Source organism: Podarcis melisellensis, assembly GCF_964234715.1.
Source record: "Podarcis melisellensis genome assembly, chromosome: 13".
NCBI lineage: Eukaryota > Metazoa > Chordata > Lepidosauria > Squamata > Lacertidae > Podarcis > Podarcis melisellensis.
In genome coordinates this window covers 46,760,727-46,773,790 of record NC_138545.1, presented here as the reverse complement: position 1 = coordinate 46,773,790, position 13,064 = coordinate 46,760,727, and positions in this window count along the sequence as shown.

Sequence of the window (13,064 nt, the reverse complement as noted above, 5' to 3'; positions counted from 1 at the left end):
TTGCCTTGAAACTTGGTCAGAGGTTAAGTGATTTCACGCCTTCCCCCTTTTGCTGAAGCGTCAACTTTGTACCGAAGTGATAGGCAATATCACTAAATCACCTGAGCGAAGTGTAATTGACAAGTTGCACTTGCCGTGTCAGAAAGCCTCTGTTTTCTGCAGACGGAATGCATATATAATAAGAAACATCTGTAAAAAGTTAGGGCAAAAATATGCAAGTGACATTGAAGATCAATCTGCATTCTGTAGCAGTACTACAAATGTTGGAAATGCTTGCGAAAGATTGAAAGTTTAAGGAGGAAATTGCTGCAATAAGCATTACAAGTAAACTCAAACTCACTGGTCAATGAACTTTCCATTGATTTCTCTGGGTCCGCTTTGAATGCAGCTAAATTGGCTATCACCCATAGTGTTTTTCCACTGGGTCACTACTACTACTACTACTACTACTACTACTACTATTATATATTGCCCTTCATCCGTAGAACCCAGGATGGTTCGCAACATGAAAATGCAAAATGAAAACACATAATACTGTAATAGGAATTTTATGGTCTTAGATATATGGTAATGCTCATAAGTGTACCAACCAAGCACGTACATAGATCAGCACAGGAAGGCCAACCTGGAACCATTTTGATTCTTAAACTGACCAAATCTTTTCTCTGCAAGGTCAAAATGGAAAAGCCTCCCCATTGTCTTTTCCTTCACAAATCCTGTCTTAAGGATATGTCTGTTTGAATAGGGTGTGAGCCTGTGAACTGGCCCAGGAACTAAGCATTTATCATTACAAAAGACTGGACAGGCTACCCAGGAAATCCAATCAAGTAACCTGCCAGACAGGAGATAAACAAGGACAAGAGAAAAACAACATTTAAATTTCTGTGATGTAGGTATGATGTATCTGAGGGGTGGTCTTGATCTACAGGGTGGCAATTTCAAAAGTCTTTATAAGGCCTTGCACGCCATTTTTCGGGGTTCCTCTTACTCTCCTGTATGTGAGGGGAGCACCCTGTTGCAACAGATCAATAAAGATCAGGCTTACTAGCTGCTTTGCTTCTCAATATTCTCTGGTTGGCCTCTGTTATTTTCTCCTACCAATAGGGAACCTATGTAAGGACTCTATATTGAAGGGAAGTTTTCAACTCTCATTCCTACACTATATGGGCTCTTGGATACCCCATAAGGGAAAGGGGCAATTTTTGTTTACAACAATACACAATAAATTTCAAATTAATTCATCAGTATTAACACTGATGCTGGAATTTTTCTCTAGAGCAGACTTTTAATTGGTCTGCTGCCTTAAACTGAGCCATACTGGTATGAAGGTAAAGTCAAGCAATCATTTGCCCTGCTGTGATTATGTCTGCCATTTTTATAGTAGTTTAGCTGCATGGCTTTCATTTTATTTGATACTATTTGTTTCATTGCATTTCATACTATTTGAATCCTGGAATTAGTGATTTGGTAGGGGTGCTAGGAATTATCTGTTACAGGTCCATAAGCCCTGCTCCCCACCTACAGAATTGTAAATTCCTAGATTTGTTGAGAATAAATAATTGTCAAATCACTGTACGTATGTGGTGTACATCTGCTCTAAGAATCCTCTCAGCCAAAGAAGCAAAATTGTCCGTCTTCTTCGATCTGTTGCACAATGTGGTTTGCAACAGAGCAACGTGTATCACCAGAACAAACAGTCACATACTTTAAAAATAATTTTCTCTAGTCACTGCCATGGACCTAAGGAAACCCAGCTTCTAGTTTCTACCCTCCTAGAACCATTTCCTCTTTCTCCTTAATCTTCCCTGAAGCTCTGCTTGGTGGCAACTCATTAAAAGGTAAAGATAGATAAGTAGAGCAGGTTATGTATGCGGAAAAAGAGGTCAGGCGTCTTTCAGAAAAGCAGTGCAGGAATGGCCAGATCACCTCTGATACACTGCAATTGAGTTCCGTCCCTTCCAGCCATATTCCATTTGAAGCCATTTCCTTACTGTACAGTAAAGGGAAAGGACCCCTGGACGGTTAAGTCCAGTCAAAGGCGACTATGGGGTTGCAGCGCTCATCTCGCTTTCAGGCCAAGGGAGCCAGTGTTTGTCCACAGACAGCTTTCCGGGTCATGTGGCCAGCAGGACTAAACCACTTCTGGCGCAATGGGACACCTTGACGGAAACCAGAGCGCATGGAAACGCCATTTACCTTCCCACTGTAAAGGTAAAGGGACCCCTGATCATTAGGTCCAGTCATGGTTGACTCTGGGGTTGCGGCGCTCATCTCGCTTTATTGGCCGAGGGAGCCTGCGTACAGCTTCCGAGTCATGTGGCCTGCATGACTAAGCTGCTTCTGGCGAACCAGAGCAGTGCATGGAAACGATGTTTACTTTCCCGCCGGAGTGGTACCTATTTATCTACTTGCACTTTGATGTGCTTTCGAACTGCTAGGTTGGCAGGAGCAGGGACCGAGCAACGGGAGCTCACCCTGTCGTGGGGATTTGTCAAGGGACGCGGGTGGCGATGTGGTCTAAGCCTCTTGGGCTTGACGATCGGAAGGTTGGAGGTTCGAATCCCCGCGACAGAGTGAGCTCCCGTTGCTCTGTGACCCATGAGCCCTGTCCTTTGGTGGACCATCTATTTACCATCTAAATGTAAACAGCCTGAAGTAGACAGAAAGTACTTTGTGCCTTCAGAGTTTTGCCTGGAGACATATAATAAACAGTCCACCCTCCCAGCACTGAAAATTAAAGGCAGAGAGAAAGAGAATAGACCTGTTATACCATTAGGAAATGTGGGGATTTTCCCACCCACCCACCCACTCAATTGTCTCTTGCCAAATCGACCGTCTGGTTTCCCCCCCATAGGCCTGTTTTTTTAAAAAAATATTTTGCATCTTACAAAAGCTAAATAAGTAGAAGAATTACTAAACTTCTTAGGCATTTAAGAAGACTTAGCTGAATCCATTTGGAGACTAGTTTAGGCTTGGGGGGGAATTCCAGCCAGAAACTGGTAATTTCCCCAGGCATCAAAGAAGCTATTTGCCTCTTGTCATTTACTGCAAATGTCACTCTAACATGATCCCCCTGGAGGCTTTACAAATAATCGTCATTGTTCTATTCCACAAATCCAACAGTATAAAGCTTTTTAATAGATGGAATCACTAGCTGAATATACAGTTCACCCCCTCTCAATCTATTTGCATTGACTAAACTTTCAAACTTTTAAATCACACCTTCGGGGGTTGGGGGTGGGGGGGTTGTTTTTGTTTTTGTTTAAAACTGATGAGAAGTTATTCCAGCTGCCACTCAAAACCTTGAAGACCTTCTTCTGGAAACTCACCAGTGCTGCATGGGATAAAGTAACTACCATATTTTTTGCTCTATAAGACTCACTTTTTCCCTCCTAAACTGTATGGGGAAATGTGTGTGCGTCTTATGGAGCGAATGCAGGCAGCGCAGCTATCCCAGAAGCCAGAACAGCAAGAGGGATTGCTGCTTTCACTGTGCAGCGATCCCTCTTGCTGTTCTGGCTTCTGAGATTCAGAATATTTTTTTTCTTGTTTTCCTCCTCCAAAAACTCGGTGCGTCTTGTGGTCTGGTGCGTCTTAGAGAGCGAAAAATATGGTAATTCTTATGATCTAAGGTGGCTTCTCAGCAAAGAGAAGGTGAAATAAAATTGGGGACAAACTTCATGGAAGAGTCCCATGAATGAAAGATACAAAGCTCTACCCGTTCTTGGGAGTTAGCCAGGGAGCAAGCCCGCTCACCCTTTCGGTGTGATGGCATTGCAGGACAGCAGAGACTCCACTGGGGCCCCGGCCAGGTAATCGCAGCCTAAGCACCCCTTCTTGATAGGTGGGGTGTGTGTGTAAGCCCCCGCCGCCTCTCAGGAGCCAGATCCTGGCCTGCATCCTGGTTTGGCGAATGGGGGTGCAAGCTTGGACACGGGCTGTGCCAGGGGGTGGAGCTGATGGAGCAGGGAAGGCTTTTCTTGGGTCTACTCCCTGGCAATTTAAACAGCCCTCACCTGGGGCCCTACCTGCTTTTCCATTGTCGGCTTCTCCACCCACCCAACCTTGGTTCAAGGTGATAGTCAAGGAATTTGCGTGAGTATGGCGGTCACAGTTTTATGGGGCTGGGTAGGAATTTGTCCACCAGGCAAATTGGCTCCAACCTGCTAGTTTTGTCTACCTCATAGCAATTGTCGCAACTGGGTTGGGCACTGGCTTGGGCAGTTGGGCATTGGGGCATTGGGTTGGGCACTGGGGTGGGCATTGGGGCATTGGGTTGGGCACTTGGACATTGGGTTGGGCACTGGGGCGGGCATTGGGTTGGGCACTGTCCTTTGTTGTGGACAGAGGGGAGGTAGTAGTTTCCGCCTGCCCCTCCAAATGCTGGGGTATCCCATTAAAGGGATCTAGGAAGAGTGGTCATGTCCACGTGCCCAGGCGGGGCCAGGGCTGAAGGCCCTGCCCCAGTGTGATGGCCTGGGACTCGGACTTGGACTCAGAACCAGAGGAGTCTCAGTCTGCACCAGATCCTTTGCCTCAGGCGGCATCGGAACCAAGTCTGGGGCCTGATTCTGAAGAGCCCCAGTCTGCACAGGTTCCCCTGCAACAAGCACCAGCTGAGCCGAGTCAGGGGCCTGAGCCTGCCTTGGCTCCAGATGTGGGGATTACCTCGTTGCCTTCAGCTGAGCCATCACTTACAGCTGCTCCACTACCAGTTGGGTCAGGAGAGGCTGAGGCAGCCTCTGGGTCTAGTAACCCACCAACATCTCCTGAGCTGCAGAGACTGAGGTCTGAGAGAAGGAGAGACCTGAGTACTCGCAGGAGGAGTGCTCACCTTCGGGCGAGACAGGGAGGTGAGTCACCGGGGGATCAGGACCGTCCTGGATGGGGTCCTGTGGCTGCTGTTTATGACTGAACATGTTAATAGTGCTCATGCAATTGATGTAATGTACATTGCTGCAGAGGGTTGCGGGTGGCGCTGTGGTCTAAACCACAGAGTCTAGGGTTTCCCGATCAGAAGGTTGGTGGTTCGAATCCCCGCGACGGGGTGAGCTCCCGTTGCTCGGTGCCTGCTGCTGCCAACCTAGCAGTTCGAAAGCACGAAGTACAAGTAGATAAATAGGTACCGCTCCGGCAGGAAGGTAAACGGCATTTCCGTGCGCTGCTCTGGTTCGCCAGAAGCGGTTTAGTCATGCTAGCCACATGACCCGGAAGCTGTACGCTGGCTCCCTCGGCCAGTGAAATGAGATGAGCGCCGCAACCCCAGAGTCAGCCACAACTGGACCTAATGGTCAGGGGTCCCTTTACCTTTACATTGCTGCTGAGACACCTGCACCATGTTTTTTACGGATCTCTCTAAGTTCACATTGAAGAAGGGCAGTTAGTTTTTTTTCTTCCCTTTTAATCAAGTTGCCGAGCCCTTCTGCCAGCAGCCATATATGTAAATATACTGTGTATATATAGGTAGTCTGTTTCATTTAACTGCTGTTTGCTCCTTTTATTGTATGCCATTCTGATCTTTTTAGAGAGGAAGAACAGGATATGAATGATTTTACATAAACACATGGGTGGAATTCAATGCCATGCAAAGGTCCATCAACCCGAGGATTTCTGCTTGCCAAGTGGAACAATATCATCTGTCCCTCCACTCCATGCTCTTCCAGGGATTCTCATGACCCCTTGGAGCAAATTTGGGGAGGGCACAAAGGGGAAGGAGAAGAGGAAAGTCCCGTTGCACTAACAGGACTCACTGCTCTTCCAAGTCCACATTCCCAGCAACTTCGCAGTCCTGTCTCAGCGACGTCTACACTGCAGGCGTCCACAGAATGTGGTCATGTCCACAGAACAGAAGATGGCAGGATCCCCAAGGACGTGCTCTATGGGGAGCTGGTTTCAGGCACCAGGCCCAACTCTGCATTACAGTGGTACCTTGGGTTACGCACTTAATCCCTTCCCAGAAGTCTGCTCTTAAACCAAAGCCGTTCTTAAACCAAGGTGTGCTTTCCCATAGCAGTGGGGGACTCAGTTTACAAACATAGCTGTCAACCGTCCCTTATTTGGCGGGAAACTCCCTTATCCCAGCGCCGTGTCCCACTGCTGTCCCTTACTGATGATGTCCCTTAAATTTTCCAGGTTTCATGCTTGCTCGGCTCGCGAGGGAAGCAGCGGCTCGGGGTCCTCCGCCGTGAGAGAGAGAGAGCATGCACGAGCTGCCGCATCTCCGTCTCTCCCCTTTCCCCCTCAGGGGCGCATCGTGAGGAGCGGGGTAAGCAAAATCCCTTATTTTGGCTGCTGATCCCTTGTTTTCAAGGTCGCTGGTCCCTTATTTTCAAATCTGTAAGTTGACAGCTATGTTTACAAATGGAACACACTCAGTGGAACATATTCTGCTTCCAAAACAAAGTTCACAAACCAAAACTTCTGGGTTTGCAGCGTTCTTAATCCAAGTTGTTCATAAACTAAGCTGTTCTTAAACCAAGGTGCCACTGTACAAAGATGTCTGGAAACATGACATGAAGGCTGTCAACGTCAACCCTGCTATGTGTGAATGTCTTGCAGAGATAGAGGCTGGAGACAGACAATCAGGTTGTGTTTCCACAGCAGTGACCGGAGAAGAAATGACCGCTGGGAGGAGCACAGAGAGATGAAATGCCCTGGTGCATGTGCAGCAGCACAACCGGACACCTTCCTCGGCCCCAGCTGCAACAAAACATGTCTCTCCTGCATCAGTCTCTACAGTCACAGCAAGTGCTGCAACCTTCCAGCAGTTGAACTTCACTCCCAAGGAACACTCCGCCATTGTCTCCTGAGACAGACAGATGCCAGCAACAACATGGTCCGTAGAGGGGTGGGGTAGAGTATAAGAACCACCGGTCTAGACTCTAGACCAGGGGTCAGCAAACCTTTCCAGCAGGGGGCCGGTCCACTGCCCCTCAGGCTTTGTGGGGGGCCGGACTATATTTTGAAAAAATAAATAAAATGAACGAATCCCTATGCCCCACAAATAACCCAGAGATGCATTTTAAATAAAAGGACACATTCTACTCATGTAAAAACACGCTGATTCCTGGACCGTCCGCGGGCCGGATTTAGAAGGCGATTAGGCCGGATCCGGCCCCTGGGCCTTAGTTTGCCTACCCATGCTCTAGACGGCAGCTAGACTGGTGACTGGGAGTGGCCGCCGGGACCACATAACACCAGTCCTGAGAGATCTGCATTGGCTCCCAGTATGTTTCCGAGCACAATTCAAAGTGTTGGTGCTGACCTTTAAAGCCCTAAACGGCCTCGGTCCTGTATACCTGAAGGAGCGTCTCCACCCCCATCGTTCAGCCCGGACACTGAGGTCCAGCACCGAGGGCCTTCTAGCGGTTCCCTCATTGCGAGAAGTGAGGTTACAGGGAACCAGACAGAGGGCCTTCTCGGTAGTGGCGCCCTCCCTGTGGAACGCCCTCCCTTCAGATGTGAAGGAAATAAGCAGCTATCTTCTTTTTAAAAGACATCTAAAGGCAGCCCTGTTTAGGGAAGTTTTTAATATTTAATGCTGTATTGTTTTTAACACTTGATTGGGAGCCGCCCAGAGTGGCTGGGGAAATTCAGCCAGATGGGCGGGGTATAAATAAATTATTATTATTATTATTATTATTATTATTATTATTATTATTATTATTAGGTTTCATGCAACATGTGTGACAGTGGGATTTGACAGAGAAAACCAAGGCAGTCTTTCTGCAGGCAATGGCTTTCCCACCTACCTTGCCCCACCCTCCAGCTCCTGAGAGCCTTTCCCAGCCCATGACTTTGATAACAGCAGAATCAGCTGGGAAGAGAGGAGTTCAGGGACAGTTTTTAAAAATAATTTTATAAGTTGTACGTCCTTGTTTCTCAGTTTGAGCCTTTTACATGGTTTTGTACGCTTTCTGGTATTTTATGCACTGTGATTTGCTGTTATTTTATTGATTACAGATTAGTAATTATTTATTGCAATTGATAAGTGTAAATTGTTTGCTGGTGCTTAATTGTACTGTTTACTATTGGATTGTAATGGATCATTGAATATTGCTTTATTCTATATAAGTTCTTTATTTTGAAGTTATTGTGATTTTTTTAATGTAGGATCTGATTGTTACTATTAATGTTTGATGCTTTATTATGTTTATGTGTGTTGAAAGCCACCCAGAGTGGCTGGGGCAACTCAGCCAGATGGGCGGGGTTTTTTTTATTTAAAAAGAATATTATTATTATTAAGCTACCTTGGCTTCTGGTGTCAGATAAGCTGAGTGCTCTCTCTGCCTCCTCTCATAAACATTTGCTTTGCAGTTTCACTTCCACTAAAGATTAAAGGAAACCTAAACTCTAGTGGATATTCTTGCAAAACTCGCCTACCCTGTTGGGAAACAGTAAAATCCTTCTTTCCCACATGCATGGTTAAATAGATGTAATAAACAAAAATCTGCCCTTGTTCCCTTGTGGGGAACGCAAGAGCCCTTGTAGAGTCCTTTGTAGGTTCTCCATCGGTCGGAGAAAATAACAGAGGCCAACCAGAGAATATTGAGAAGCAAAGCAGCTAGTAAGCCTGATCTTTATTGAACTGTTGCAACAGGGTGCTCCCCTCACACAGAGGAAGGGAGGAGGACCTTGAACAATGGCGTGGAAGGCCTTATATAGAGTTTTAAAATTCCCTGCCCTGGAGCTCAAGACCACCCCCCACAAACATCATACCTACGTCACAGAAAAGGTGTTGTTGTTTTTCCTGTCTGCCAGGTTGTTATGTACTGAGTTGAATAGGATCCAAAATGCAGAAGTCTGATTGGTCCTAAAACAATAGGATCCAGAATGCAGCAGTCTGATTGGTCCACAGGAGCCACCCAATCCAGCTCCAGGTGGAAGTGAATCCGCAACCTGATTGGCCTACAGGTGAATCCCGGAATTAGCCAATCACGTGGGGCACATTGTGTAAATAATGTATATAAAGCAGACATTCTGGGGGAACTTCCATTCCTCCTCACCACTATGAGCTGAATAAAGAGCATGAAATCCACTCTTGACTCCGAGTATATTTCACAGGTTATCTGATAATGCCTTATCTGATTGCCTTTCCTTGTAATCTGTCACCCTTTGAGATGGTGATTTCCCAACTCCTGAGGCAATGGGAAGGTTCCCTGACCCCCTCCCTCCTTGCAGAGAAAACATTTGGTCAGTTTGAGAGTCAAAATGGTTTCAGGTCGGTCTTCCTGTGCTGATCTATGTACGTGCTTGTTGGTACATTTATGAACATTTATTATATATATAAAACCTTAAATTTTATTATTACATAGACCAGTGTTTCCCAACCAGTGTTCCGCGGCACACTAGTGTGCCGCCGGACGTTGCCTAGTGTGCCGTGGGAGGGAGGCGGGCGAGTCGGGCTAATCCTCCGACGAGCTCCACCTCCAGACCCATTGCTCAAATCCTTTAACCCAGGAGGGCGGGGAGGGGGGGAGAAAGAGAAAAAAGAAAGGGTGGGAAAAAAGAAGGGGAAGAGAAAATATTTTTTTTAAAAAAGGAAAGAGAGGGAAAAAAGCGAGGGATGGAGGAAGGGGAATAAACAGAAGGGGAGGACAATGAAGAGGGGCGGGGCTTGGCAGGCAGCAGATAACTGGGGAGGGGGGCGCGGCTGGTGGCGGCTCAAGGCAGGAAGGGAGGAGCTGCCTTGCGGAGAGTCTTGGGCTGCAGAGATTTCCCGTTCAGGAGCGCGGGAGGCCACGCCGTGGATGGGAATCTCCTCCTCCTCTTCCTCCTCCTCCTCCAGGAGAGAGGGTGGTCCGCCCCACCGAGTCGGGCGTGCTCAAGCGTGGGAGCCTATAGTTAGAGCTCAGCTCCTTTTCTTGCCTTCCCCGCCCCCCCACGGAGCACATTTTCCTCGCCCCCCAACCCCCGCATGTAGAATAGAAGCCCTCCAGCCTCCACGGTGCACAAACTCTCCCCTCTGCAACGAAGCGCTTTGTTGCATATCTTTGGTGAGGTTTTTAGGCAGTCTTGGTGTACCTTAAATCAGCGCTAATTGCGCCTGGACGCAGTATTTACTTCCGAGTAGGCCCCCTTCCCCCCCCCCGGTAGCACCTGACGTTGCTATTCGTATCATCAGGTTTGTTTGTTGATAATTTAATTGTTTTAAAAGCATCATGCTAAAGAGCTCTCTCCCACCCCCAGACCCTTGGGCAAAACAGAAACACACACATACACAAACACAGAGATTGAGCCCTGCAGGTTTTATGAAATGAATGGATTCTGAATGCCTGTTTCAATGGCTTGTCCGCCTTAGGCTGCTGGGCCAGACACCTGTTACACGGTGCAGTCCGTAAGCTGTGAGCGCTGCTACCTGCCGCCGAGACCACGTAACGACAGTCTTGAAAGACCTACATTGGCTCCCAGTACCTTTCCGAGCACAATTCAAAGTGTTGGTGCTGACCTTTAAAGCCCTAAGCGGTTTCGGTCCAGTATACCTGAAGTAGCGTCTCCGCCACCATCGTTCAGCCCAGACACTGAGATCCAGTGCCAAGGGCCTTCTGGCAATTCCCTCACTGTGAAAAGTGAGGTTACAGGGAACCAGGCAGAGGGCCTTCTCAGTAGTAGCGCCCGCCCTGTGGAATGCCCTCCCATCAGACATCAAAGAGATAACCATTACCTTCTATGCTGGAGATAACCATTACCTTCTATGCTGTTACTATTTTTTTAATTTTTTTTACATAAGTAAAAAGTGACCTTTCCCCATCTGGCATGGTGGTGTGCCTCGAGATTTTTTTCATGAAACAAGTGTGCCTTTGCCCAAAAAAGGTTGGGAAACACTGACATAGACTCACCATTTTCTTAAATAAATCATTGTAGTGAGTGTTGGAGACCAAAAGGTCTGCCCTATTTCCCCAAGCTGTTCCTGATGGGTTGCTTGAAGCAAAACCAAACCACCGCAAAACCGGTTTGGTACGCTATTCCTGCTCTGTCTTTGCTGACGCACATCTACGGTTTCCATTGTTGCACTGCAGTCCAGGCTGCTCAGACCAAGGAGATTCAGCTTTCTCATGTTGCTCTGGGAACAAGACCAGTTATAAAGGATGGCGCCTGCAAAACTCCTCCAGATGGCATTTTCTGTCCTTGACCAGTGTGCAGAGTTGCAACTTGGCCATCATTTTCATTGCAGCTACAATGTTACGAAGTTATGATGATAATTCAGGATAATGGTTTTCTTTAATCAATCGACTGCTAAGCCATGTAGTAATAACTATAAAGAAATCCGGCGGCGCCAGGTTGTGCAGATTAGATTAGATTACTGTAGTCAATGGCAGTTTATGATAGGTCTTGCAACTGATCACAGACAGTCCCTGTGTGACTGCAGACTGTATATGTACCGCTGCATTAATAAAGTCCCGTATTTTTTGCTCTATAAGACTCACTTTTTCCCTCCTTAAAAATAAGGGGAAATGTGTGTGCGTCTTATGGAGTGAATGCAGGCTGTGCAGCTATCCCAGAAGCCAGAACGGCAAGAGGGATCGCTGCTTTTGCTGCGCAGCGATCCCTCTTGCTGTTCTGGCTTCTGGGATTCAGAATATTTTTTTTCTTGTTTTCCTTCTCCAAAAACTAGGTTCGTCTTATGGTCTGGTGCGTCTTATAGAGCAAAAAATATGGTAGTATTCATTTATTTCACACCCTTATATATTTCCACACCCTTAGGACAGCAAGCTAATTTAGGGGCTGCAGGACAGACCATATGGCACACGTATCCAGGCATTTTTCACCCCTCAGAATTTGACGCCAGCTCTGGCCACCTTACTCTGCTGGGCATGACTTGGAAGAGGCAGATTCAGACAGAGTCTGTGAGTTGTTTGGAAGCATTCTGGGGGTAACAGATGTTGGAGTTGTGGAACTGCTGCCTTGTAGTAAATTGCCTTGAAAGTGTTCCTCTTTGTCACCCTCTCTCTCTCAAAAAATGTATACAGTGGTACCTCGGTTTAAGAACAGTCCGGTTTAAGAAAGATTTGGTTTACGCACTCCGCAAAACCGGAAGTAGTGTCCCGGTTTGCGAACTTTACCTTGGTCTAAGAACGGAATCTGAATGGTGGAAGGGCACCGGCGGCAGGAGACCTCATTAGGGAAAGCATGCCTCGGTTTAAGAATGGTTTCGGTTTAAGAACGGACTTCCAGAACGGATTAAGTTTGTAAATCGAGGTACCACTGTATATACTGATACTTATTCAAAGATACAGTGGTACCTTGAGTGAAGAACTTAATTCATTCTGGAGGTCCATTCTTAACCTGAAACTGTTCTTTCCCTGAAGGTACCACTTTAGCTAATAGGGCCTCCCGCTGCCACCGTGCCGCCACCGTGTGATTTCTGTTCTCATCCTGAAGCAAAGTTCTTAAGCTGAGGTATTATTTCTGGGTTAGCGGAGTTTTTAACCTGAAGCGTCTGTAACCTGAAGCACCACTGTACTTAGATGAAACAGCTACTTAGTCTATAAGAGAACAAAGTCAGAAGGAAGAAAAGACAAGGAAAGGAGAAACCTAAAGAAAGAGAACACAAGAAAAAAGGAAAAGAAGGAAAGAAGGAAAGAAGGAAAGAAAGAAAGAAAGAGAAAATAAAAGGTCTTCCAGTTCTCTATCTTGCAGCTACATATGATATTCATTCCTTAAGATAGAACCATTCTATCTTTTCAGTCTTCAAATCCAGATACAATGGTACCTCAGGTTACATACTGTTCAGGTTACATACGCTTCAGGTTACAGACTCTGCTAACCCAAAAATAGTACCTTGGGTTAAGAACTTTGCTTCAGGATGAGAACAGAAATCGGTCTCCGGCAGCGCAGTGGCAGCGGGAGGCCCCATTAGCTAAAGTGGTACCTCAGGTTAAGAACAGTTTCAGGTTAAGAACGGACCTCCAAAATGAATTAAGTTCTTAACCCGAGATACCACTGTATTACAAGATCATTTTCACGCAATAAGTCCACAATAAATTTCCAATCATTAGCAAATGTCAATAATGACTTCACTCTCCACTTGTATATTTGTCAATAAAGCATGTGCTGGAAATATC